The following is a 27108-nucleotide window of genomic DNA, read 5'->3' as shown; positions in this document are numbered from 1 at the left end:
ATCCAATGAACTCTGCCTTTATGAATTAGTGTCATTCTGTTATGCTTCAAAACAGCCAAGCTGCATGAACTATTTAAAGAGACTGGAAGTGAGATGAATACAGTGGGAACACAGAATGGTGATCTGTTCAGTCTAAGGGTACATCTCAACTGGGCACAGTTCTAAAAGAAGAACAAGGATCCTATAACCAATACAATCCCAGTCAAATGTACAGCAAAATTCTCTGGAACCATCCACATAGTAAAAAGAAAAAAAAATCTTCAGTAGCCTGTGAAATGATGATGCACAATTAAAGATGAAGGGAAAATAAATGAACTTTGGAGACCTTTTGCTGTATCAGTTTCGGCTGCATGAACATCTTCCAACTACTTTTAATATGCCCTCAATGCTAAATTGCACTAAAGAGCATTAGAAATGCAAAAGTGGCATGCTAAGTGTTGTAGCCACTAATTCAAATATATTATATTAAACAGGAAAGACATATTAACAAATACTCAGAGAACTCATAGACTCACTGAAGGACTAAAAGACTGAGATCATGAGAGTTTCTAGTCAGATCACGGGCCTCTGAATTGCACCTCCCTGTACTGAGCCTATAAAACTCAATATTATCTTTCTCTGACTTGAGCAGTTAGCCAGAAATCTGGATTCCATTGAGTAGTTTAAGTCAGAAGGAAAGAGAAGTTGATGCTAAAATCCTATTTATTAAAAAAAAAAAAAAACCACAAAACAAAAACAACAAAAAAGCTTCTTTTCTTCAGTACAACAAATATCAAATGTGGTGAGATTATATCTTTCCTTGAAGGTCTGAGCCCTTTTCTAATCAGCACTTATCCCATACAGCTCTCTACTGCCTTGGCAGTGGGCTATATTCCCAGTTTGTGTTCTGGCTTTGTCTGCTGCTCTTTTAGTCCTGCTTTTTTTTCCTACCTACATTTCTAACACATACTAATTAACAGATGTCATTAAGCCACAGTTACACCAAACTATCTAATAAAGAGTTAGCTAATTTGTTCTAATAATTTACCTTTTTTTTTTTAAATTTTTTTTATTTGCATTTTTCAAAGAGATAGCTACATTTTCCAGAAGGTATCATGTTATGAAGACATCAGGAGATTGAGTCTTTTTCTTCTCTTGGCAGGTTGTTCAATGGGCAATCACTTTCACTAGCAAATATCTGTGCTTGATTTGTCACTTGATTTTTCTTAAGAATAGTTTTCAGCTTCTGATGTTTTTATTCTTTCTTTGCTAAAGAAAGGCCTGCAGTAACTGCTGAGTCCTTCATATGAAAGTACTTATACACTATGATTAATTAATTAATCTCTTGGTGTACTTTTTGATGAACTAAATAGAATGAGCTCTTTAACTCTCACTGTAAAACATTTCCCTCAGTACTCAGTTTCTGTGACTCTTCCTTATACCTTTGCCAGTTCCTCAACGCTGCGAATGTGGACACCAGAATTAAAAAGTAAGTATTATTTCTATTAGTATTTTATATTGAGCTTAGCTACCTATGTCTGCTCTACTTTTCTGCATTAGTCTTTGGTTTATACATGCAACAGCTGAATTAACTTTCATGCTGAATTACTCATCCAGTGTAGGCTTTACAGTCTTTTGGAAGGCCTCTGCTTTCAGTGATGTCATGACACTTCTAGAGTAATGAAGTTCTAAAGCTTGAATGGTTGGGAGAAAAAAAAGTAAGGGACAATCTGCTGGATTGCTTAAGTTATGACTAGTAACTGGTGTAAATGAGCAAGTGCACAGCTCTGAGTTCACCAGTAACTATTTGCAATGAGCTGCTGTGTACTGAAATGGCTGTGGTCCGTGTTGCATGTAAAACTGGGAAGCTTAGATGTCCTACAGAAGGCCTTGACACAAATGTCCATGGCTTTGAATTGTGGTCCAAGCAAAATCTTATTCTATTGCAAAGGCTTTAAAGAAACCATACTGAATAATCAGCCTGCTCAATCACCAACTAGAAAAATTTCTTGACTTCAGGGTCATGACCTAATTTGCATTATTTTTTGAAGTTCTATTAAGAAAAAAGGGAACACTACCACCAAGGAAAATATATAGTACTACACAATGAAGTGGCCACAGGATAATATATATTGGAAAACCAGAAGATTACTCCCCAGGGACCTAATTTTTTTCTGTGGGTTATTGCAGAGAGAAAAGCCGGTTTGTTTCTTTTAAATATCTATTAAACATCTGGAGAAGTCATGTGACAGGTGTGACTGAAATGTAAAGTAAAAAGTTGGGGGGAAGGCATGGTCCCAAAGTTTGTATTACCAAATCCATTGTGCTAAATGGGAAGTCCACTATTTTCACCTCTGGTCTGGAAATATAAGCCCACAAATCTGAGCACTTTTCACTGAGGTCTTCCACTTATCTATATGAGCTTTTAGGTTTTCCACTCTGTATTCTGGACTACCTCATGAAAAATAGGACTAGGTAAAAAAGATAACCTACACAAAGATTTGATGTCCAGATGAGATTGTTCGGGTTATTTCTATTTTGTCACATTCTTCCATATGTAATCCAGGATGTGCAACTGGTCCTCTCCACAGAACTTTCACGCAAACTCCATTATATTAATTTGAATAGGAAATCCTCATAAGCATTGCAATTATCATTCAGCTCTACCTATATTTTAACAGAAGTAATAATACTGTTACTGATTTTTTGATGAAATACACACAGGACCCTTTTTCTTCACAAGGAGAGATCAGAGATACATATAAAGCTAAGTTAAAGTAAAGCTAAAATGAAGCTAAGTATATGGCCCTTCATCTGAAAGCTGCTTTATCCACATTCTCAATCCCCATTTTATTTCTGACAAAGCCTTTCTGAAATCCATGGCTTTAACAGAATTGAAGGAATCCAGGTTAGACTCAGTTTGAGGTATGTATTTAACAATTTTTTTAAAAAAAGAGTTGGTTCTTGATGTATTGCCTTTTTGTAGAATGTACATTGGAAACCAAAATTATTTACAACAATTTAAAGTGGAAGATCATGAGATTTACAGACTGTATACACTGATTAGTATTTGAGCTTATTTAAAAGGGATTCCATGGGCTTTGCCAGGATCATATATTTTGAAAAATCCATATCAAAGTACTGTTATTAATACCTTGGATTTTTTTTAAGTACATTACAATTTAGAATTAAAAATAGAGTAAATTTCTGCTCTGGAAAGGCAAATTTATTTGGTAATATCAGAATCAGGTTGAAAAGGGTAAGATACATTAAGATAGTTACAAGTGTGTAATAGGTAAAAAATACTTCCTCGATCTACTTTGTATAGATGAGTGGATGGTTTTTTGGCATTTAATACAGATATGGTTGACAAACATTCATGTGTTTTGCTAAATTTGTAAAGTTACTTTGTCTGAAATATAAAGTATAAAAAAGAAAAACTATTAAAGGGAAGAATTTTTACTTCTGAACTACTGTCTGACCCTGGTTTCCTGCAGTGGGTGTGATCCTGACCCTCACCCAAATGTTCACATCCCATCTCAGTTTCATCCCATCCTTTTCCCCAGGGAGGTGCCTGGTGCAAGGGGCTGAGGCTGCCCTGATGCCCCCCACCTATCCTCCTCCTGACTTGGGATGCTGAGACAGGGCCCTGGCCTTGTAGAAAGGAAGGGTACCCGAGGTGGGAGCAGGGTACCCAGGAGAAATATAGAGACACTGTCCAAGCACTCAGAGGTGTGCTTAGGGAAACCAAAGCCCATCTCAAGCTGCATCTAGCAGGCAATGTGAAGGGCCACAAGAAGGGCTGTCACATGTAAAGCAGCAGGTCTTTACTGGTAAGGTTTGTATTCAATAGTTCCAAGTCCAAATAGTGCCCATTGACAGGGCTGTCGATTGGCATAAACCGAGATACATGAAATTCCAAGAAATAAGGAATAGTGTGAGGGTTGTCAAACACTGGAAGAAACCCAGGAAGAGTGGCTATCCTTTGAGATATTAAAAATCCAGCTTGACATGGTCTTGAGCAACCTGTTCTTGTTGACCTTAGTCTGAGTAGGGGTCATGCTGTAGGTGATCTCCAGAGGTCCCTTCCCAGCTCAGAGGCCCTCTGAAGCTACTTATGCTCAGAACACATGAAAATTAGGCCTTTTGTTTAGAGGCCTCTACTGGAATTTGTTCACTTCCTGAAGGTATATAAGAAAGGTAAGCCATTTAGACTCTGTACTAGGAATTAGCTTTCTCAATTATCTGACCAATTATTTTATTAGACACAAAAAAAGAGACTGAATTTTAAAGCTGATATCAAGGTCCTAAAACTAACTTAGAGGTGGTCTGAGTCATCTCTTCTGGGACTTCAGACACTCCTCATACAGCTTCCCATCAAAGCCCTTGACCATCTTTGTAGCCCTCCTTTGATCGCTCTCTAAGAGTTTAAGGCCTTTCCTATACTGTGGTGTCCAAAACCATGCACAGGACTTAAGGTGAGGTTGCACCAGTGCAGAGCAGGACAGTCACCTCCCTCGACCAAGCCTGACAGACCCCAGGACATGACTGGCATTCATTCATTCATTGCAGCTATTAAGTGGATGAAAAGTGGACCTTTCAGTAAACTGCAGCAATGGTCTGCTGGAGATAAAATCCCATTGGTTCTAGAACATGAAAATGGACCTTGTTTCCATTAATCTTTAATAGAATGGCAAATCATGCTCTTTTTTTTTTTTTTTTTTTTTTTTTTTTTTTGCCAAGGTCTGCCAGTAAAGCCATTGATAGAAAAGGTACAGAAATGCTTCTTATAACATATCTTTAAATGATACAATGGCTTATGAGACAGGTAAAATAGAGTCTAATGCATCTTTTTAGATTATGCTATTACAAAACTAGCCCTGGCTGGCAGACGTTCAAATAGAAATATTTGTATTTGAAGTTATTTCCAGATTGCTAGAATCATGTTATTCCTTAAAATGATATGCTACATATAGGCAATTTTTAGGTATGATGCAATAAAGGATGCATTATTCCAACCAGCTGGGAAAATTTAAACTAGAAGTTGCAGTGAGATCTCTTGCAGAGATGCCACCCTGTTTGTGCAAAAGAATAAACCTTACACAAAAAGCCAAGTGTCTGACAAGTGTACATAAACCAGGGAAGTCTTAGGAAAACAATATTACAATTAAGGAAGTATTCCAAATGCCAACATATTTTTTTGCTGCAGGTTCCTGAGCTTTTGATTTTTGATGAGTGATTCATTGTGCAATGTTCTCCTTTAGGCCTGTATAACAGTTTGTAACATTGGATATTATATCTATCTAGTCTAGAATTCAGATGGACAAGGCAATAACAAAAGTTCTTGTATTTTTAATAATATGTTGTTCTTTTCTCTTAGGAAAAAATGCAGGTATTTTTTACAGACATTATATAAAGTCTTGCTTAGACTTATGGCGTGCATATTGAAGTTATTTTTATTTGAAGAATTTTCTTGCTGTGGCTTCCGGAGTAACTGAAGTGCATGTTTTCATTGCAACACATACTATGCATTCCTTCCTTGGTGAGTTAACAGTGAATGACATTATCTGTGACTCTCCAAAACATGTTTATTCCAAAAGAGTGGGTTTTCATAAGCAAACAGTTAGTTTATGCCATGCTCAAAGGAAAAATGTTTCATCATGCTTGCATGGGACTACAGGAGTGTGTGAAATACCGCTTGGGTTCACAGGTCTTTATTAAAAGAGTGATTCTGTGTTGGAATATACAGATAAAATGACTGTGATTCAAACAAAATTCTTTCTATTCAGAAAATAACAATAATTATTTTTCAGAAGCTGTAGCAGTTGCCTTACAGTGTGCCTAAGACTCCAAGGGAAGATCTGTAAAGAGCCTACACTGTAAGTGAAAACCAATTGCTAGAGATAGAGGAATCTACAGAAGCAGTAAAGCAGACCTATAGCACAGCTTCATTTTACTGGTACCTAAACCCTTGACAATTCTTTCTGGAAACTGGTTGGGAAAAGAGATTATTAAAAAATAATTAAAACTGCATAATGAAATTTATTTTTTAGCTAGAAACTTCTCACAAACAGAAAGAAAACCATGGGAGAAAATATGAAGATTTTAGTGAAAGAATAAGGGCAATATTATTGGAATGGGAAAGAGTAAAATATATTATTATAGGAATACTGTCTTTAGACAGTGTAATACTGTCCAAATTCCTGTGCTGCTTTCAGTACTGAAATACTGTCATAGAATCTCATGCACTTACTTTATCTGTGTAAGCAGATATCTGCAATGTAAGACAGGCCCTGGAGATGCTCAAATCTGAAAAATTTAAATGTACCCTGCAAATGAAGACCTAGGGAGTGATGTGAGTTGTAGATACCTTACACAGGCAAAATGATGGTCCAGTATGCATGAAGGAAACTGTGCTTGAATGAACAGAGAATCAACTTGGGACTGCTGTTTGATCTAAAGAAGATAGACATGTAGCAAAAAGACAGCTTTGTGAGGTGCTTGCTCTGAGATAGCAGCTGAAAAAATGTTTGCTAAAGTGATTACCCAGGCTATAGGTGGTAGCTGAGTTAATGTTTGCAGAGGAGATTACCCCGAAACATGGTAGGTGTAGTAGGATGGCAATTTTCCAGTTTAACATTTTAATTTTGGAAAATGATACTTGTAAGAAGTGAAACGTTTTGTGAGGAAATTATTTTTCAGTGTCAAGAATATGACTGGTAAAGATGATAGGAATTTTGACTTATGAAAACGGAATTTCAGTTGATTTACCAGGATTATATTTGGAGAATATCTGGCAAAAAATAGACTTTTTTTGCTATTCTACTTCTGAGTGGAAAAAATATGAAGATCTCAGCAAAGCAGAAATCTTGGTTCTTATCTAGGCTGACTCTGTGGACCCTGTGGTGACATGAAGCTGTTTCCTGTGCTGAAAATATCAGTCCATACATGGAAAATATGGAAGAAGTGGTGGTTGTTGGACAAGGAAGAGATTATTGAGATTTTACTGAGGGATTATTGTTGGACAAGGAAGAGATTATTGAGATTTTAATGAGTGATTTTCAGTCCTAGCATTCAGTGCTAGGAAGAGATGAGTGGATTGAAAACAAGATCATCTCTCTTAGACAAAATCAGTAGGACTCTGTGAGACCATCCAGACAATGCTGCTGCTTCAATCCCTATGAGTACTGCTTTCAGCTGCCCCTTTAAAAACTAAATATGGTCCCTTGGAGTCATATTTGGGTGGGTGACTTCATGAAACCTATGCCAACCTCTGTTTAATCTCAGCCAGCAAGGGCAGTAACAGTGTTTAGATATGAAGAGGGCAGAGCCCTTTCACACTGGGTTCTACCTGTTCTTTGCTAACTAGGATATGTGTAGGAGCTTTTCTTGACTCCATGCAGATTTCTGGTAGCTCTGCTGAACCTCAGAGCATTGCTGGAACTGGGTATCACCACTTCTCCCCTGTTAATTTCCCTGCTCAGAAGAAGAAATGGAATAAACACGGTCAATACGCAGATGTACCACAGCTTTCTAAAATATACAATTTTCTTGCATTGGTGGCTTTTTCCATTCTACTTGAGTATTATTTAATTTTCTCTAATTCTTGGTGTTTTTATCATTATATAAAGTTGTACAGCAGATGTGATGGGAAAAGACATCTCAAATCATATGCTGAGTAAATACTGGAGGAATCTTATATGCTCTCTGTTTTGTGCTCACTAGAAACATGTAAATTTCTCCTAACTCAGCTCTTGCTAGCAAACTTCTGTACTGAAAATCATAATCATATGAGCTGCTCATGGTACAATCATGAGAAAACTGTTTGTGTGTGAACCAGCTGAGTGTGCTCACAGTGGGGAGAATTCAGCCTAGCAATGCTACGCATTTAATAGCTTTATCCATTCAGCTTTATAGCTTGCCATTGGGTGCAGATGTTTTATGGCTTGTAACAGTTTAATGTGTCCTGGTGGATTACCCTCCAAGTTTCTCTTCATCAAAGCACTTGCTCCAGGTAACTGGAATGTCAGATTTAAATGAAGTGCAATGCGACAATGGGGATTGTCAGATTTTAAATGAAGCACACAGTGGTGCTAACTAAAGTTTTAAGCATGTTATGACATTTCCATGGCCTGTCTAACAGGCTCCCTACACCTCTTCTTCTTTCGGTGTGCATATTATTGTAGAGAAAGACGTAAAAGAGTCATATACTGCATTCTAGTACAGCAAACTGCCAAATTAAAAATTATCTGAAAAGAGATAATGTTTCTTATGAATCCAAAGTCAGACAAAAGGTGTAACAGACAGGGCAGCACCATTTCATTCCCAAAGATTACCAGGCCCCTGATGGGCACACTATTCTTCACAGTGAATGAGCCTTTGCCTCACTCCTTCTTTGCTCCTCCTCCTGTTACCCATATCCCTTGGGGCAATGAATATGCCCAGCCCTGCTTCCCCTGTCATTCCAGACATTTCTTTCATCTTAATCTTCCAAATAGGCATCCTCTTCCTTCCCACCTGACCCCACCCCCTTCATTTCTCGTCCCAGTTGCTCTGGTTTAGCATTGGTGAAAAAACGGAAGCCTCTGGAATGCTTTTGTTGCTACAGGGAACTGAGTGGTCAGGGGATCCATGCTGGTAGTCCCTAGGGTCTTCGAGTGCCTTCTTTTTCTCCTTTTGCAGAAATTTACTGAAGCAATAAATCTAGTGCAATGATGGAGAAAAACTAAGGCAGGGGAACCCTTGAGACAGGGAGAGGAAAAAAGAACAGTAACAATGCAATAGGGGTTGTGCTACTTTTGCCTGTCTCATGTCTTACTCTCATGTTTTTCTGTAAAGCTTATGTACTATAAGAGGGGAAGGGAAAACAAAAATCCTTTCTGACAGAGAATGAATTGCCACAAAGATCCCACATGGCAGTGAAGTCCAAATTTCTCAACATATGGAGAGCCAGCATAAAGTTGGTTATCTGAAACCTAAAGAGTCACAGAGGTGGCACCTTAAATGGTATCTTTTCGTGAGGCAGAGAATGAGGTAAAGACAATCCCAGTGCCAAGAAGACAATGCATGTCATGCTGAAACAGATAGAGTGCAAACCTCCAAGACCTCAGAGTGTGCCAGAGAAGAGATCTTTAGGTCTTTCTGACAGGTTTTGCATGTTTAACTATTATTAGCAGGACAAAAGGCTGCACATGGTTATTACTGAGGTGCCAACCTCCCCTGGTTCAGTCTTTTTGTTTGTTGTTCTAAGAGGAGTGCAAAAGAGTCACTTATTTTTTGTCTCTGCACATTTACGCTGTGATGGCTGAGGGAAATAAGTTTTCAGATTAAAAGTCAAGATAAAGAGCCAGAAAAAACTCACTCGCCTGAAAGGAAACTTATTTGTTTTATTTTCAAAAAATGAGAGAGCTTTGGAAGTCCTCAAAGTGTTAATCTATAAATACCACTGAGAAAATAATTTGCATGGATAATATCCTTTGGTTTTCATTAACAAAATACTTGAGAGCAATATTTTTCATTCTTCTGTCTATCACTGTTGTTTGTATTTTGTATATTGTGAGACAATCTTAGGATCCCAACTAACATAATTGTTCTGCTGCCACTAAGTACTTTTTGTAATTTATGGGTCTGCTGGCCTGAAACAACTCAATGATATTTTAATGTAATAATATTTAATAATATATTATAATTTAATAATATAAAATAATATTACGAGGTCTGTGAATTGTGTTGTGTTTCATTTGGATCTGTCAACTGTACTTCCTCATATATGTGGCATTGTTTCTATTTTCTAGGTTGGACGGAGAGAACTCACAACAATGTTATTTTTACAACTGCAGCAGGCAGCAAAATTATGATCTGAGGGGTTTTCAATGTATAACCTCCAATGCTGCTTCCCATGAGTATTTCATGCAGGTTACATTGAAACTGAAGAAAGGACAGGGTGAATGTGACTTTATGTAAATCTGTTGAGAATGTGACATGAGTATTCACAAAAAGGCTTTTTATGCATTAGTTATTCCTCCATAGTTAAATATATAACACTCATCAACTATGGTAGGTAAATGTGCACCTGCAGAAAGAAATCTGGTGAGAATATGATAAAGGTCTTCCTTGGCTGAAGCACAAATTACCAGTAGACTTGGGTGTACAAGTTAATCTTGTGATGATGATGATGGTGATGATTCACTTGGGGGAACTGTGAGGGGTTTGTTATATGACTTATATAACGTAAATGACTTATATATGCATAAATACAAACAGTAGTTTGCCACAATAGGAGAAAGCAGTCTTAGAGGAAGGGTTTTTTTCCATCTCATGTACGTAACCATTGTCCAAGACACTCTGTACACTCCATAGAGAGATACAGACACTTTAAGGAAGTGATTCATCTCACTTTTAGACATCTAAAATAAGGCAGATGGAACAGTCTATCTCTCTTCACAGAAGAACTTTTAGTCTGAATTGCATTCTAGCAAGCAGGCCCACTGGTTGAAGAATATGACCACGTGCAGGCAAACACAGTTCATGTCTCAGCACCCTGCCACCAGTATGATCAAATACAAAGTGAGAGTGTCTGTCCATATAACAAATTCTTTTTCAGCTGCAGCAGAAATATCTGATGAATCAATCACAGTTGTGCTTAAATGTGTAGTCAGATTTACACAACATAGAACACAGTATTCCAGTCTATCAGGAATTAAACCCCACCATGAAGAAAAGTTTGTTTGCATTTGTGAAGTTTGTATTAAGGAAGAACAACTCTGGTGTGGCTGTAAATTCAGATATCTTTTACCCCCGAATAATTGAGTTGGATTTGGGTTTGATTTTGCAAAAATGCAGAGCATTTTCTGGTGGCACATTTCCCTGGCTATTTAGAAGAGAAGGACACGGTGCCTCATGAGATCAAGTCCTCGCACCTTGCAGAATGCCTGTATCTGAACTGCAGTGATCCTTAGATGTGTAACATTTTGAAATGTGCTGCAAAACTATCACTTACCCTCCACTACTGCTTCCAGATGCCAGACAAAATGAGTCAGGTGTCTAAACTTGGCTGATTGGCCAAGCTCTATCTATAATTGATGGAGACAAGCACTTTGGAAGGGAGATTCAGCTGGTCTATGGAGATTGTGAATCACATTGCCTCTCTCTTGCCCCTGGTTATTTCTTGGCACCCCTGATGTACTTTGTGGCACCTTTCAGTTGCACTGATACTGCTCTTTTTTCAGTGGCATTCATCAAGTAGCTTAAATTGTCTAGGTTAACAAAAACCAAACCAAAACAAAAACTAAAAACCAAGCACTGCTCCCCATACTACCAGTTAAAAGGAAATCTATTCTCTGCCTGTACCTTATTGTGTGTTGATGTAGAATTTTATGAAAATCAAATATTTTTAAAACAGCAATGGCAATCTATCCAGGGAACTAATTTAAATAAAAAATGTGCTTTTGTTGTGTCTTACGTGCTTTTGACAAGGCATTAAAGAATACAATAAAAGGATGTGTGTTAAACAAAATTGCCTGCTTTGTAGTTCTTTTCCTTAACTCTCCAGTTCTTTCCTTGCCTGGTTCAGTCCTTCTCAAGTCCAGCAGGTCCTGAGGGAGGGAGTATGCACTAAATTCCTTTCACCCTTGGTAAACATACTTTGCACAATCTAAACCAGGGTAGTGTTACACTACTTTGCTGGATCTTTTGAGAGTCCTGAAAGGGAAAAGAAAAGGAAAAAAAAAGGGATAGTTGACATCTGCATTTTACTGTAGTAGCTTACAAGCTCTGTCTGTTATGGAAGAGAGGGAGAGGGACAATGCTCAGGATTTTGTACTGAAAGGAGCTAGCCCGGGTTTTTGGACCTCCTGTCTCCCTTCCTTCCTTGCCTGAAGGGCACTAAGCCTGCCCTGCTTCTCACTGAGGGGAGCGGATACTCTGTGACAGGCAGGCTGCAGGAGGGAGATTTTACTGCAGATGAGAGGCAACCTTTATTTCACATTCTAAATGCAATTTTCTTACAAAAAGGATTCAGCCTTTTGCATTTTAATAATATATAGGTATTTTTGTTTCTGCTCTTATTTTCACACCCTTTCCTTTCTCTCTGAAGTAAATGCTGCTGCACAAAGATTCTTAGGATCTGCAATAGCACTACTTATTACAATGAAATGCTTTATGTTCAAATAAATAAATAAATAATACCAGATTTACAATTAGGGTCATGGATGCTGCTTTTGGACATCTGAGTCACTGTAATTGTAATTTTTGTTTTACGTGTGCTTTAGAGAGAATGGGATTTCCCCAACTAATGTTAAATGCTTTTTGAGATGGTCTTTGATTACTAGCACAGGGAACTTGGTTATTTGCTTTGTGCCCAGGATGTGCGAGAGCAGACTCTCCTGTTTAGTTATTTTGGTCCTCCAAATGCATTCATTATTAAAATTACCTAGCACAGTCTCCTCTCATACCCTTTTTGCAAGCAGCTTGCTGCGAGGGCTTGATATTTGGATCTCAAGCTGTTGGTAACAGCCACAGAATTGGCTCCATATCTATTCCTTCAGTGGCTGAACTTAGCTAACATACAGGAGAGGGCTTTGAGAATCCACTGAGGATTTGCTTTTCCCTGAGAGAGATAGCAGATAAACAGGATTAGAGTATTTACACAGTCTTGAAATCTGGGTCGGCTGGGTCTCGCTCAAGGCATCCTTTTTATTTAGCAGAAAGATTTGATTGACTGAGTGCAGTGTCAACATTTAGCTTTCTATCCTCACTTCACACAAGCCAATCATCTGAATACAGGTGGCTCCAAATGCAAAAGGTGTGGTCAGATTTTTACTTGCTCAGCCCAAGGCTGTGGTGGATGGTTTGGGAAGCACCATCCATATCCTCTATCAAATGGTATCCCAACTCTGCTAAAGTTCAAGCCTTAGTTTTGCTATTGATCTTGTCTTAATATAGATGGGAATTGAACTCAGCAGTAGATTTGCCTGTGAAGGGTCTTTGTTAGGTTTTATCTTGTCTGAGCAGTCACATGGTGGTGTTGAACTTCAGGATGACCGCAGTGCCTGCAGCTGAATTTGTATGTGCAAAACCACACGTTGGGCCTAAAGTGGCTCACTTCCACTGGTGGCAGCTCTTCCTCCTAGCCTGTCCCCAGTGTCCTGCTTGCTTTCCTTCACCGCTCTTAGCAGATACTCTTTGCACTGGTGTAGCTGCACTCAACCAGGCCTCCCCAATCATCTACTTAAAAAAACCCTTGCCTTCATTCCAGGAAAACAAAACAAAACAACCTTTCAATGAAGGTCTTGGATGCAGCTTTTGGGTACAAAAAAAATATGGTGGCACAAAAATGAAGGGTTGTAGATGTTTATGGAAAGAAGCACATTGTGCAGCATGACAATATCTTATACAGCATAAAAAAAAATCTGAAAATGTAGCATAAGACCATGATGTGATGATATAAAATAAGTAGTGGTAGTTCTGATCTCAGTCTCCCTGTTCACTATTGCACTATTGTTTAATTGTTAGGTTTCTGTTTTTTTTTTTTTTTTTCCTTGATTTGGTAGAACCCTTCAAATGGTTGTGGTGATGGAAACAGGAAGAAGCAGCTGGGAGCAGGGAGGAGGGAGAGCTTTAGGTGTCATTGACTACAGCCACAGCATTTCCCTGGATAAACAGTAGCATGGTATCTTCTCATCTAGTGACATTTCACAAGTTATCTTAATTCTAGTTAGATACACTCGTCTCTATTTTCTTCTCTATTGGAAATGTGCTACGAGCAAGTAAAAATAAAGATATCAGACTCAATTGTTTTATGGTATTACCATCAGATCAAGGAGAACAGTCTTTTTTACCTTTTCCGGGCAATATCTTTGAGCTAATACCCAGAAAACTAAAACTGCAAGGAAGCAAGCAAACCACTTAGCTTTGAATGACCTGGGTGGACTGCTCACTTGGGAACAAGAATGAAAAAAATAAACCAGAGTTTATCACAAAAGATCTTTGCCTTACTGCAGCAGTAAAAGTGATACAGAAAAACATATTGATTCTCTAGATGACTGGTAAAGCTACAGCACTGAAAGGATTCTTTGCAGTCAATCCGAGTTTAATTTTTCCATTCAAATGCCTTGGATAATGCAGCCTTCATCTGCTGGTCACCTGCCTTCAGTGCTGTTTAAGATGATGATAGCAATGTTTATCCAGGATACGATCCTGAATTGTCCTGCACTATCACAATTCCCAGGAGTTTCCTTGTGTGAAGAGTGTTGAATCGCATCTAGAGTGATTATCTGAGAACTTGCCCATTGCACAATAATAGAAAGGCTCTTCATTGTTTCTTTTTTTGGCTGTTATTCTCAGCCTGGCGAAAATACTGCTGAATTTTCATTAAACCAGGACACTTGCATGTGCACATGACACATACACACACGCACTTTAGTCTGCCTGGCAATCTGAACTCCTTGTATATTCATCATGTTTTCCTTGTGGCAGAGCCTTCTTAACCAAGACAACTCCGAAATGCATTACACCCAAAGGTTTCTCTTGTGCATGTGAGGATACGTGCGCACATACAGAACGCAAAACGCTCGGTGCTCTGAAGAGCTCTATCTCTGCGGATCTCTGCCTGAATGGTATCATATCCCACAGCCATGGGTCTCCCCCTCCGCTGCACCGGATAATAATGTGCTGGAAACCTTGTGTCTGTGGGGGAAGGGTTTAAAAGCATCATACTGAGGCTGGGCATTCTGCCAGGGGGAAGGGACAAAAGTGAAGTGCGCCTGGAGATTTTCTTTTTTTAGACAGTGATTACTGAAGGGGAAAGAAGGCCAGTCATCAGAGGACTACAAAAAGACAAAAAAAGTATTTACTGTGGGCTATTGGCAAATACATAAGTCTCACTTTAAGCAAGAATTCCTCACCGGAGATAAAAAAAAAGGTACAAAATGATTGTGTTTGAATGAGAGAGACCAAGCCCAGCTGCTGTTTCAAAATTAGTGATTAAAATGAATGATATCTCTATGATTTCCCTTTTTCACTCCCAAACATACACAGATGTATTCATACTCATAGAATGTGTGTCCTTAAGGTCCTGGGGACTTGAAGAAAAGGAAGGTGCAGATGGGATGTCTTTGAAAATGAGTGACTTATTTTTACTTAAAAACTGAAAATTCAGTCTATGCAAGTCCCTTTGAAGAGACAAAATAACAGAGTTATAGAAATAGCAGGTCAGTAAGTCTCATTTGCCCTGAGCTCTATACAGAGTCATTCAGCTTCTTGTTACAGTGAAATGCAGAATATTTATACAACTCAGAACCACTGGCATCAGCAACAAAAGTCTCATGTCTTGTTGGCAAGGCAGAATTGACAAAAAAACTCTTATATCTGGTGTTTTGATTTTTTTTAGGAGCAAGGAGGGGGGGGATGAAATCTCCACCAGCCATGTGAACCCTGTCATTGTATTAGCACTTGTGGACAAGAATATCTACAAGATTGCACTGTCTTTTCTGCACCTAAAGAAAATTGTAATTATAAGCTTTGAATTCACATTCGTTGTTAGATGACAGCATGTTTAGGAAGCTCATGTCCCTGTTATGCTTCTGACTTTTGAAATTAAATTAGACATGGCAGAGGGAGGGCTTGGGGAATGAGGGAATATTTTTTGGCAAGTGAATGCAAAACTGAAAAGCCAGATTTGCCAAGCATTTTTCCAGGGATGTGTGCATGATTTGCATGTCCCCACTCAGTCTCACAACACATCCTCAGTGTGAAACTGATGGAGAGTGGTTAGGGAAATGGCAGTGGTGGCTGAGAAATTAAGGGCAACATTGAAATTATTTGGGTTTTTTTGATGCAAACAAATGGATCCTGGTGAATCAGTGGATTTGTTCCCTCCCCCCCAAAAAAAAGTCTTTTTTTTTTTTTTTTTTTTAGTAAATGCTTAAAAATGAAACTGTGATCATTGCATTAGCACTGGTTGGTGAACCTCAGAAGGAGGCATCAAAACCTTTTGTAGCTAATCCAAAAACACAACAATGCATTTTCTTTTAGAAATCAGAGTAAAAGTCTTTCAAGATCAAATTCCCTTGTGAGATTTCCACTTTTATATGTGCAGAAAATATCATGAGACTGTTCTTGCATATCACATCATTGTAGTAATTCTCACTGCAGGAATTACAGTTATGTGTGAATATTAAAGCAAATAAATAGCCAAGCTAAAAAGTTTTGAGTTCATTTCAGGTTATAGGCAATGACTTTCTATTGCTGATGCACTTTCTAAACTGCTTCCTTTGTCCTTAGGCTTTAATTTAGCAAACCACTTTAAAGCATACTCAAATATAAGCATCTGGGTTTTCCCATCAAAGTCACTACTCTATTCACATATTTAAAGCCAAGCAGGTGTTAGAGAATTATTTCTAGGTAGATGATGCAGAGAAAGATTTTCCAAAAAGAGTCTGAGCTGTCTACAGAAGCAGGAGATTCTGCCACAGTATCCTTCCATTTACTGAAAACTAGAAAATCCTACTTACTGCTCTGCTCAAAAACTCAGTGTGCTCAGTGAGGAAGTGTCTCAGTTTCTAGCAAGACTGTGGTGATTTTGTGAAGATTCCCCTAATTACTAAACTGTCCTTATACCTGCAGGATGGTTGGTAGTATCAGGATAGCGGGTATCAAATCCAACACTTGGGAAACAAGTCAGTGCCATCAGTGAAGCTCAAAAGTCATAAATTATTAGATTGGATGGAATTATTTTTATACTATGGAAACATGTGAAATAGTTGAAATTTTTACTTTTGGAGAAGTAGTGCCCTGTTGAAAAGCAGTTCTTTGGTGGTGTTGAGTTTTATTCAGATATCCATTAAAACTTTTGGCATGGAAAGGGGCCATAGATTCATGGATTGTTTTCTAGGAACCTCATAACATCAGTGAAAATGAAGATAAATCAAAGGTGTCATGAAAAGACAAGAAGAATTGGTTTTTGACAAAATATTAAAAGAATCAAATTTGTGTAGTTTGCGCAATTAAATATCAAATCATGATGAATAAACACTGACTGTGAATGGCAAGGACAGACATATTATGGGGTTTTTAGAGACTTATCAATGGAAAAATCAGGATGAAAGTAAGCAGTAGACAATACTGACTGGGTATGAATAGAAATGATCTATAATGATTTAGAAAAACAGGCTCACAAAAGTAAGTCAATAATTAAAAGTGTATTGGACAAAACACTGGAAAACTATCAAATCTCTGTGTTAATATCTCATTCATCACTATGATGATACTCCTTTTAGAGAACACAATTTCACTTACACAGAAATGTGATAGTGGTCCATCATTTTCTTATTTCACTAACTCTAATTTCTATTTCCTTTTCTGCCTCTACTGTCCATTTTGTGCTGAGAAATGTGCAATGGTTTGATGCCTAGGATTGAGTTTATAATCAGTGGTTTCTCGGTTGTTACTTTTTTTCTCTCTTCCCAAAGAGATTTCTGAGGGCCCTATGGTACATGATTTTTGTCAGCATTATTTTGCTTCATTCTGTCTGCTGCACCTAATAGGAATGCTCAGGAATGTCAGGATTATTGGTCAGACTCCTTCCCCCTAGCCCCAGAACCGGGGCCATGCTGCTTTTCTGTAGACTCACAAGACTTCTCCAGCACTTACCTTTCACAGTCAAGAAGTCCATGCAGTTGATTTTGCTGTTCTAATCACTGCTGAAAACACATCAGACTTCCTCAATGAGTTGGTGAAAAATATACCCAATTTGAGGTGAAAGTAGAAGCCATCAGCATATGCACCGAGTTTAAATTTTTCCTGCACTGACACACTCTACTTCTGTTGCACTAGATCCTCCATCATGTTTCCCAGCTGCTAAATTTTATTACCCCCTTTTAAGTTTTTAACCAATTTTTTTTTTTTTTTGGTTTGTTTAAATTCCCTAAGAAGAAGAAATTTTACTGTGAAATGCAAAATAATTGCATTTGTCTTCATACCCATTTCAGCGTGCTCTCACAGGTACTTATTTCCTAGTGCAGCACTTCCATTTCACTAGATAAAAGGACCTTGCAGAAGCATCTGTTCACTTGCCCCAACTGTCTTAAATGCTATGGTGGAGGCATCCAAAGCAGCAGGACTTTAGGGAGGGCAGCCAAACTTCAGTGATGATCCTGGCAGCCACAGGCAAATACCGAATCAACTCCATGTGCAGGGAGAAAGGGTGGAACATGCTGGTGAGGTGCTTTAGCTGTGTGCATATTTAAGTTTGTGTATGCAGAGGAGTTGCAGAAAGAAAATAAATGGCTGTCCTTGTGAATGGCAAGGGTAAGTGGGACTACTGTTGGAAGAACACTTGTGGCTCATCTTGCAACGGTGGCAATGTGATTTCTACAAATGCCTGTGTTTGTACCACATGGAGCCATTACATGGTGTACAAGCTTGCCTGAAGTACCAGTCTTTCTCCCCAGGCTCCTTAAACTCAATAGATTTAAGCGATTTGGTGTTCTCAGCACATTCGGCAAATGCAAGCCTCTTTCCTGTCCTCAGGTGCATCAAATCCTCATGTTTTCTTTCCCCATCATTCCTTGAGGGGCATATTTGGCAGACCCCGTGGTAAAACTGAGCTGCATTGAGCCCTGTAGGACCCAACTGGACAGAGAAGTCTCATGGCACTGAGCTGAGTGCAAAACCATGTGTTTTTACAGGACTTATGTCTGCATAAGAATGACAAAACAAGTTTCACAGTGATTCCTGTGGTACTCTCAACATGAATCTGCTCCTTATACCACTACTTATATCTGTGAAATAGGGTAAGGCTCTAACATTGGCATGGTCGCTGGTACCTGCCATCACCAACTGGTACAAATTCATTAAGAACAGGGTAGAAGGCAAATTTTCAGACAAGAATGTGAAGCATGTTCTAGCCATTGTTAACAAGAAAATAAAATTTATTTCTGCCTCTGTTTTTAGGGTCTCTTAAGAATGAGGATTAGTTTATTACTGACAAACTCTTATTCTGGAAATTATGGAATGTAACAGAGAAACCCCAAATCTGCCTTTGTTATTTCAGAAAAATACCTTTACTGTTTTCTGAGTACATATGGCAAGCAAATGCATACAGCTATTTTTGCTGGTATCTGAAGTTCGGGAATCACAGGCTTTGTGGAGGGAAAGTTTTTTTCATTACATAGAGTATGGCTGGCCAGTAACTATCTGCAGCTCACTGTACTTTATCTGAAGCCAGCAACAGATCTCTTACACTGAAAAGCTGTTGCTGTTTTAGTTATTGGTTGTAGCACATTTGAAACAAATTATTTAAGTGCAATTTATCCAAGTCTATAATTATTCAAATTGCTCAAGGGGCTCTGTAGGTTCCATCCCAGCTGGAATTCTTCTTCTTACTTTTCTTTAAATAACACAGAATGTGTTAAACAAAATACACATTGTTTTTAATTTCAGAACAATCTCATGCACTGGTTCAGCTGTCCCCATTAGTCTTTCCATGCCATATTACTGCAGCAGCCTCTAACAGAGGGTTTTTTTTTTAAGTTTATATATCTCCTTTTTATTTTTCTTTCCATTTTTTCTTTCCACCTCCCACTTTTATACCCCTCTATCCCCCTTCTCACCAATTGGCCTACAGGAACCCACTCAAAGCTGTAAACTAAAAAACTTCTGTGAATTTGGGAAGTTGGCTGCATTTCTGTAAGTATTAGTGGTTTAGTATTTATAATTTTCCTGAAATTTTGTCTTGGCATTTGGAAAAGAAATAAACAGGGAGATGTTTAAAAAAAATTGAAAAACTGAGGATCCTTTGGATCTCATAATAACAACTTATTTTCCTATCTTTCTTAAGCAGAGTATCATTAATTCTTTAGGTGCAGAGTAAGAAAATTTGACATGCAATAAGGGATGGTTATTAAGCAGTTCCAAAGCAAATACTGACTAGTCCACAATTTGTGGCATATGAAATGTATCCTAGTCTCCTTGCTGTGGGGATTGCATTTTTGACTTGTGTATTTAACTAGTGGCCATTTATGTTATCATACCTTGTAAATTACCTGAAATAAAAACTTGTGCTATGATTCATGGGTAAGACTGGGGGGGTTGGCTAGTAATGTATGGCATTGTTTGGCTCACTGCCTTCCGTGCTTCATCAGGCATCTAATCAGGAATGGTACCATCACAGCTACCATTTTTCCATTTGTGCTCACATCTGCTTATTGTAGCCTCTTTCGGTCCCACTGTGAGTGGGAGATATCAGGGCTAGGATCAGAATTACACAGTATTAGATCTGAAGCTTGTTTGGAAAGTCACACTGTACGAAGTGTTTGACTGGCTTACCTGTAAGAATATTTCCTGTAAAACCCATTCTGCACTGAAAGTGAATGTAGAAAAAATTATCAGTTCAGTTTTGTTTTGTGCCTGTTTCAACTGTTTTGTTTCAGTTAGATGTGTGTATCATCTAACTCATCAAATCAGAAGAAAAAGGAAGTTTGACCTTTCTGACCACTTGCAATGAGGACATATCAGCTGCCATATGAATCTAGCCTGAGGTCTCCACGCACTATTTTATGTTTTTTGACAAAGACCCATAGGTGAGGGATGCTGACAGGTTTACTCATGGGAAAACACATTTCTGCAGTGATTAGAGTCATAGTTACTGGGCTGATACTGGAGCATCCATCTTTCACAAGGTGGTATGAAATGAGTCCCTTCAGTTCCTCAGGCTCATTTATAAACAAATCCAAGAAAATTATTTTGCCAAATATTCTTCAAAAAGAAGGTATTAGGAATAGAAAAGTTAGAATCGCTTATCCTTTCAGGTTTTTTTTTTTTTCCTTTTTATTTCTGTCTGAAATAATATTGTTTTCAAAGCTGGGATTCAGTCATCACTGAAGCCTGATGTAGTCTGGTGGCTTAACTAACACTTGACCCTTGATGTTTGCAGTGGACTGGGAGCAGACTCTGTCAGTCTCTTCCAAGTGGTGCTGTACTGAGCAGCTTCCACCTTAGAGGGAAAGGTTTCATAACAAAATCAGCTGTGATCAATGAAGTGTAGCCTTTAGCTGTGTCTACACCATGCAGTGTTCCTGGAACAGTTAGGTTAGTAAGGAGGGTAAAAATGCATTTGGGGCTATACAGCAAAACTTAAATCAAAAACATTTCCTGCACACAGGTAGATGCAATTCATTTTCCCCTAGTTTCTGCATAATTATGACTAAGTGTTAAAAGATCTGCTGCTTTGGCTTCTCATACAGTTTCAGAAATTATTTTATGGTCTTATTTTCAAACTCAGGCTTGTGCATCTTCAAAATTGCTCTTCCCAAGGGACAATACTGAGATAAAGAAACTTAAAAATTCATGGCCTTTGTGTAAGCCTTGAAACTGGCTAAAGTTTAAAACAAAAAAGCTCCATAAACATGTCCTCAGATAAAAAGCTCATGTAACTTAGCTGAGAGTGGGATCAGAAAAATTCCCTTTATCCATTTTAATTACATGGAAAGATGTAAGGATGGATTTCAGTTAAGTTTCATATACAGTGAACTGTGTTCAATACAATTGCTTCCATTTACACTAGTACATGCAAAAGGAAGGCTGGGACCATTTTTGCTACTCTGTATATTTTAAATAGTTTAGTAAAACTAACACATCTAAATCTCTTGTTATCACTTCACTGTTTTATAAGCAGGAATTAAATTCTTTCAGCAATATCCCTGCTGGAATGACTGTTCCCATTTCACAGCCAGGGAGCCGAGCCATGTAGGTCAACAATCTAACCCAAAGCCCAACTTTTAGCACTCTTATGAAAGACACTTGGCTTATTTAATTGTGAATTGAAGGTAAATTTGCTTACATCTAAGCCAGATTATAATTCTGTAATTTGTTCATAAGGCAGCCGTGCCCAAGCACAGCACTTAAGGATAAGGCAGAAAAGCCTTAGCCATAAATTTCAGTTTTGCAGAACTTTTTTGTTGCACCCCTGTGACTCTTCCAGCCTATTCGCAGTCTGGGGCACTGAAACCAGTAGCTTCATGGTGGTCAATTTCTAAAAACACCAGTAGGGCTAGCACAGAGCTGGTTTTGGGGCTATGCCATCTGGAGAGAGACATTGGTGGCTCCCACCTTCTGGCTCATTCTGAGAGCAGCAGGAGCTTCTGCCTTGTACAGATGCAATTTAATGATGATAGAAAGTGGTAGCATATTGTTTCTGTAAGAGGCAGTCTCTCATGGATCCCACAGAGTTCTTACCAGCATGTTTAACCTCTAATCTGGGAAGGAAAAATACCATCTGGTACACAGCATCCTTGAAAGTTTGCTGTCCCCTGCTTTGATGTGTACCTGGAGAGCTCATCTAAGTGCTGCACAGAGTTATCTGTGCTGCATAAACCTGTCCAGGCCCCAGAAGAAGTGAAGCAACACTAGTGTGATATGCTGAGTCAATACAGCTGACTTTGCAGCAGGGCTTAATGACGTGGTGCAGAATGCCATGTTTGCCTGGCTAGGCTGCTTCCAGTAAGGGAGCTGGCTTATGTGGTGCTCTCTTAGGTATCTGACCAGAACTGCACCAGGCCATGTTGGCAGATCCATAAACTTTTAATGTTTAATGAAGAATATTTTGCTTCTTTATTTTATTTATTTGTCAGGGAAACATCACGCTTTCTTGCCCTTGTTTGCCTATTTATGCAGTGTTAATCCTTTCTTCACTTTTGAGGTGAGAAGGATTCTGGCACGAATAAGAACTTTAAGAAGTTAAGCCCTGACAACACTGGCTCACTGTAGTCTATGCCTTACCCTCTGCATTGTCTCTGGTGCAGAGAGCACAGGAGGGGCTGTGTGTACACTCTCAATCAAAATCTACTGTCAACTGGCCTATGGATTTAAATCACCACAGTCTCAGTATATGTCCCTGGGTAAACTGGACTCTGCTGCCAGAAACTGAGATGCTCTGTTTCTGGTCCAGATGGGTTCTCCCTTCCTTAGGCAACCTGCTGACCTGAGTTCAGGGATCATCAGACTGGTGCCAAATGTGATGTAGAAAACTGGCTGAGCACACTGAAGCCCCAGGCTCATGGGCATCCACCCACCTCTGGAGAAGCTGGGATGACATGCATGACCCACCACATCCAGTTTTCTCCTCAGAAGTGGTAAAAAAATTGCCAATGCTGACTATATTTCTGGTCATGAGGGAAGGATACTGGAACACTTTTCAGTGAGTAAATACCATGCCTTGGATTGACCTGCTGGTGAAGGCACCACTGTTTTGTGAACACACAGGTTGTTCCATTAGCCCTGTGAAAGAAATGAGGTGAGACTTACAGGTGTGACCTCATGAGTTCCTGCTGAGCATATGAATCAGAAACCCAGTCCATTGGTGGCGTATGTCCCTTGTAAAGAAGTAATTATTTCTCATCCCAGTTCTGCAGTTCTTTAGTAATTAAGTGTCCTCTCACAGGCAAAATGAAAGTGTGAGATAGAAGTTTTAAGAAGGAGGCTGGGTTATAGTCTTTTGTGTGCTTAGGAGCAGACCTTACTGGCTGCCGCTGTGGTCTATTTGGAAATCTCAGTCCTGATACTGCTTTCATTCTTTTAGCAGGTTGAAAATAGAGCTGTTTTGACTTAAAAAGATTCCTCATGTACATGCTAAAATGTGCATATTACATTTTTTAAAGGTGTCTGTAAAGTACCATGGAAATAATTGGTCCTGATGTTTAATTAGGTGGTGTTTGATAAGCACTTTGAAAATGAAAAATGGAGTAGAAGTGCTAAATATTCTTGCCTAAGGTTGATTAATTACAGACAGTAAATCTTACATTAGGCCATGTGATAAATGTGAGCAAGTAGACTGCATAATCTATTAAATATACCCAGGCATATACACTTTTCCTTCTGCGTATGGACCTGGGGATGGTTATTTGGAGGTTGGAGAATTGTGTTTGCTTTATAGCTTCTCATCCCCTTTTTCATCCATGTTGAAGACTTTAGCAGAGAATTCAGGATCTGGCCTTTCTGAGCTAGCAGAGGGGCAATCAAGGGCATGGGAACTCGCTGGGCTCCTTCAGAAGCTTCCACTTTCAACTTCACAGGAAGTCGTTAGACAGGGAGGCTACATCTCTATTAGTATATCAAACATGTCCATCTCTTTGCTACTGAAGTCACCTGGCACTAGTTTGCCCGCATCTGCACAATTAAACACTTTTTCCCTTTGGAAGCAAGGTGGTTGTAGCCAGGCGTTCTAGTGGGGAGAATCCCTGGTCTGCGCTAACTCGAGAAGTCTTCCTGCAGATTGCTTGAGTGAGTGCAAGTCAGCCCCAAGTCAAAATCATTCTAGAAATTTAACAGTAGAGATGATTGAGGCTTAGTGCCAAAGCCGGCCCAGAACTGTTTATTTGACCAATACAGATGTCGCTTGGGGGGCTGGAGCCTCGCCTAGGGCACTTACCTTTGTTGTGTTCCGGGCACCTCCCACTGATGGAAGAGTACAATGCTGCATTCCTGCAGATCATGTCACAGTTAGATTGCATCACATGAAATGTTCATCTTGCCAGACTCTCTGAGTTGTGCCTGTTTTGAGGCAGCAATAGTGACATCTGGTCTTAAAGGGCTGATGAAGCCAACCACCCAGCTGCACTTGCACTGCAGAGTAGATGATATATTGCAGGACCACTTGGTGTCTTTGACAGGTTTTAAGTGGGGCTAATGTATAAAGAGCAAATGTTCTTATCACACCTAGACCAAATATATGAGAGGTCTGTGCTAGTTCTTGCAAATATGGTTAAGTGCCTTGAATAAACTGACAATCACTTACCTCAGATAAAATGTCTGGAGAAGCCTGTAGAATGAAAATGGAAAAGGAAGGAGATGAGTCCAGAGACCCTGCATGAGAATCTGCAGAAAATACAGAGAATATATATGCCTTTTAATTTTTTTCCTATATGACAATTTGCTTATATGCTATAGAACAATGAACTTTTAAGACTGGAGGAGCAAGCTTTCTACTCAAAATCAGGGATTAAGTCAGTTATTAACATTGATGTATTGGAGTATGCATTGAACGATTCATGTGAAATTGTTGCTTTAAGAGGGTGTTAGTTTGATATATAAAGATAAGTGATGACTAGTCATTGTTGACTTACAAAAAGAAGCAGGAGATACGAATCACAGGATCGATTAGGTTGGAAAAGACATCCTAGATGATCGAGTCCAACCTATGACTGAACACCACCTTGTCAACTAAACTATGGCACTCAGTGCCACATCCAGTCATTTCTTAAACACCTCAAGGCTTAAACATCTCAAGGAACAGTGACTCCACCACCTCCCTCAGCAGTCTATTCCCATATTGAATCACTCTTTTTGTGAAGAAAATCCTCCTAATGTCCAGCTTGAACATCCCCTTGTGGAGCCTAAGACTATGTCCTTTCATCCTGTTGATAGTGCCCTATGAGAAGAGGCCGACTCCCACCTGGCTACACCCTCCTTTCAGGCAGTTGTAGAGAGTGATAAGGTCTTCCCTGGGCCTCCTTTTCTCCAGCCTAAACCCCTCAGCTCACTCAGATGGTCTTCATAGGACTTGTGTTCCAGACCCTTCGCCAGCTCTGTTGCTCTTCTCTGGACTCACTTCAGTACCTCATTGTCCTTCTTGAAGTGAGTGGTTCAGAGCTGCATACAGTATTCAAGGTGTGGCTTCACTGGTGCCAAGTACAGGGGGAATAACAACTGCAGAACTGCCACTGAGGTCTCTGATGTAGAGTGTGGTAGGAGAGTCTGACTCATGGTAGTTTGGTCAGAAAAGTACAGAAGCTTTGCTTTTAAAATTCAGGTGACAGTTCCTAAAATGTTAAATTATGATCTATTTGGAAAAGATTTTCACATGTCCATGAGTATCTTCCAAACCTTACTATAAGGGTAAGTCAAGTATTTTGCTCATTTTAAGTATCTGCAATTGTAAGCTGTGGTGATAATACTGGGAAAGAACGTAGTTTACAAGAGAGGTGACTCTAGACATGATAACACTCAGAGAATATTATAAGATAAGCAAACTGGGGGGAGGGGGTCCTTAATCTGTTACATCACAACAATCTGGCTTTTGAAATGTTCTGTAGGTAGCTGTATTTGCAAACTGTAACTTGTGATGACTACACACATAAAAACTTCAGCAAAAGCTCTTTTCACCAGGCTTTAGTGAACAAGCTATGGTGTGAAGAGGTAGGAAAGGTCAGATTTAGGCGTTGGGAAGTTGAGTCAAAAAGTAGGGCCTTAGTCATAGACTTTACAGCCACACAGAATTTCCCTTTCTCTGCATCTATTTGCCAGGCCCAGCCTGGTGGGAGGAGCGCTGAGAAGGGCCTGTGAGCCTGAGTGTGATACCTGGACTGCAATACAGGGGAAAGACTTAGGATGTGAAGACAGGATGCTTCTGGAGACAGGGGCTGTTGGATTGTCACAGGTGTTCTGCTGGAAAGAGGATCTTGCTGCTTCTTCTCTTATCCCCATCCTCTTGCATCACTTTCCCATGCCAAAACATTTCTGTTCACGTTTAGGTAGCAAGGTGATACTTTTTGACATGAAAATTCATCAAGCAGATTGTATAGAGCTCTTCAAAACATCTCTGAGAAGACTGTGAGGTCATGGAGGAGCAGATGAAATGGCAAGTCACTCAGTGGGTGAGAAGTTTGAATGCATGGTGTTCGTTGAAAGGAGGCAGTGGGACAGAGAGATATTTGGAAAATAAATGTGGGGGCTGAGGAAAGAGAATAGAAACTTGGAGGGCAGGATCTTTTTCATGTTTAAATGGAAAATCCATACCATGTGCATCTCCTCTGTTTCTTGGACTTCTAGAAACTCCTAGAAACTTCTGACTGAAATCTAGTTAACTAAAGGCATACTATTTAGCACCTCGCTTTTGATTGATCCTTCTCTCAAGAATGTGTGAATGAGATGCTGAGGTGTGAACAGAGATCATGAGATATACATCTATGGTGAACTACACACACCCATTCTATTAGCATAATTCACTTGTGTCAGGTGTTTTGTGCAGATTTCCTTTATTTCATTTATTTCAGCAAGTTTTTCTGTGTCAAGAGAAGCTTCAAAACACAAAAGCAAGAGATCTAAAATGTTTTCCTTATTTTTTTCATCAGGAAT

General features: G+C 39.2%; 1 long non-coding RNA gene across 1 annotated transcript in view; it reads right to left on the bottom strand.

The window, feature by feature from the left end:
- The window catches only part of LOC137470928 (uncharacterized), a 29050-nt gene extending 4607 nt beyond the window's left edge, over positions 1-24443 (bottom strand). Inside the window, exon 1 of the long non-coding RNA XR_010997314.1 lies at positions 24404-24443. This is a non-coding gene — a long non-coding RNA (uncharacterized lncRNA). The remainder of the gene's footprint in view (positions 1-24403) is intronic.
- Between the last annotated feature and the right edge of the window lie 2665 nt (positions 24444-27108).

The sequence above is a fragment of the Anomalospiza imberbis genome, chromosome 3 (genome assembly GCF_031753505.1).
Source record: "Anomalospiza imberbis isolate Cuckoo-Finch-1a 21T00152 chromosome 3, ASM3175350v1, whole genome shotgun sequence".
Classification (NCBI taxonomy): Eukaryota; Metazoa; Chordata; class Aves; order Passeriformes; family Viduidae; genus Anomalospiza; species Anomalospiza imberbis.
This window is presented reverse-complemented; position numbering and strand designations above follow the sequence as displayed.